Here is a 1,039-nt window from a genome sequence, read left to right as displayed (position 1 = left end):
TTGTAAAGCCACCCGCTGAATTTCAGCTCAGCTAACCAGTTTTGGTTAAACCCGCTCATTGATATTTATTGCTGTAGCTCTGATGACCTGCTGACTCCAGGTAGGATCATATGACTTTTTGGTTTTCTGGACTCATCTTGTTTCTCGCCTGATTGAGGCAGTCTGATGGCACCATCTGCTGGACATACCCGGTATTTCAGATTTCACTGAAATTCATCCTAAATCATCTTCTGTTTTTAATTTAGTTTAATTCAATAGTTGTAAAAAAAAGGTTTCTTAATGCATAGTTGATTATTTGTAATTCAGAGGTCTTTTTTCATGACATGTTATTTCAGTTGAAGTTTGAATAGGTTACAAGTAGCAAAATGGACAAGCTTTAATAAATGAATGCAATGTTTTTTTGCTTGAATTATAGCTAGCTGTAGTTCTGTGCAGCCAAAATGTACAAGCTAGTGATGTTCATTTACTTATTTGAAGCTTATGTTAGAAAAGTGCGCCAAAGTGACCTGCAGCACTGCTGACGTGGAAAATCATCACAAGCAAAATAAAACAATGCGATGGCCGGGAATCGAACCCGGGTCAACTGCTTGGAAGGCAGCTATGCTTACCACTATACCACCATCGCACAGTCATTGTGCGCACACAGACAATCCAACATAAAATCGTTGGTCAGACTGTTTTTAGGATGTTTTCTGTCAAAGCAGTTTCGATAGGAAATATTTGACAGATTCCTGAGACACAGATGATCATGACACAGTTTGTTCTCCGTGCCTGCTGTTGAATCTGCAGCTGCAGCTGATCCATCCGTGCGCGCACACGCACAGCGCGCGTCATGCGGCAGATTTCAGCAACAGGTAATAACCATGGTCAACCCTAGTAAACCCAGGTCTCATAAAAGTAGTTTTTCTACGTGTAAATCAGCGGTGCTGTTTAAAAATGAAGGAAAAAGGGGGAAGAAGTGTGGCGCATTTTATCCAGCCCTGAAGTCTGAAAGTGTTCTCGTTTCGTCACGGCGCGTGCAGCCGAACAAATCCACGAG

The 1,039-nt window shown here is 41.8% G+C and overlaps 1 non-coding gene across 1 annotated transcript; it reads right to left on the bottom strand.

Annotated features, from left to right (window-relative positions):
- Positions 1 to 553: 553 nt before the first annotated feature.
- Positions 554 to 625, bottom strand: trnag-ucc. Its single transcript has one exon. It is a non-coding gene; the product is annotated as a tRNA-Gly (tRNA).
- Between the last annotated feature and the right edge of the window lie 414 nt (positions 626 to 1,039).

This window comes from Kryptolebias marmoratus, linkage group LG21, assembly GCF_001649575.2.
Source record: "Kryptolebias marmoratus isolate JLee-2015 linkage group LG21, ASM164957v2, whole genome shotgun sequence".
In the NCBI taxonomy this organism is placed as follows: domain Eukaryota; kingdom Metazoa; phylum Chordata; class Actinopteri; order Cyprinodontiformes; family Rivulidae; genus Kryptolebias; species Kryptolebias marmoratus.
The sequence above is the reverse complement of the archived record's forward strand: the minus strand, read 5'-3'. Positions and strand labels throughout refer to the sequence as shown.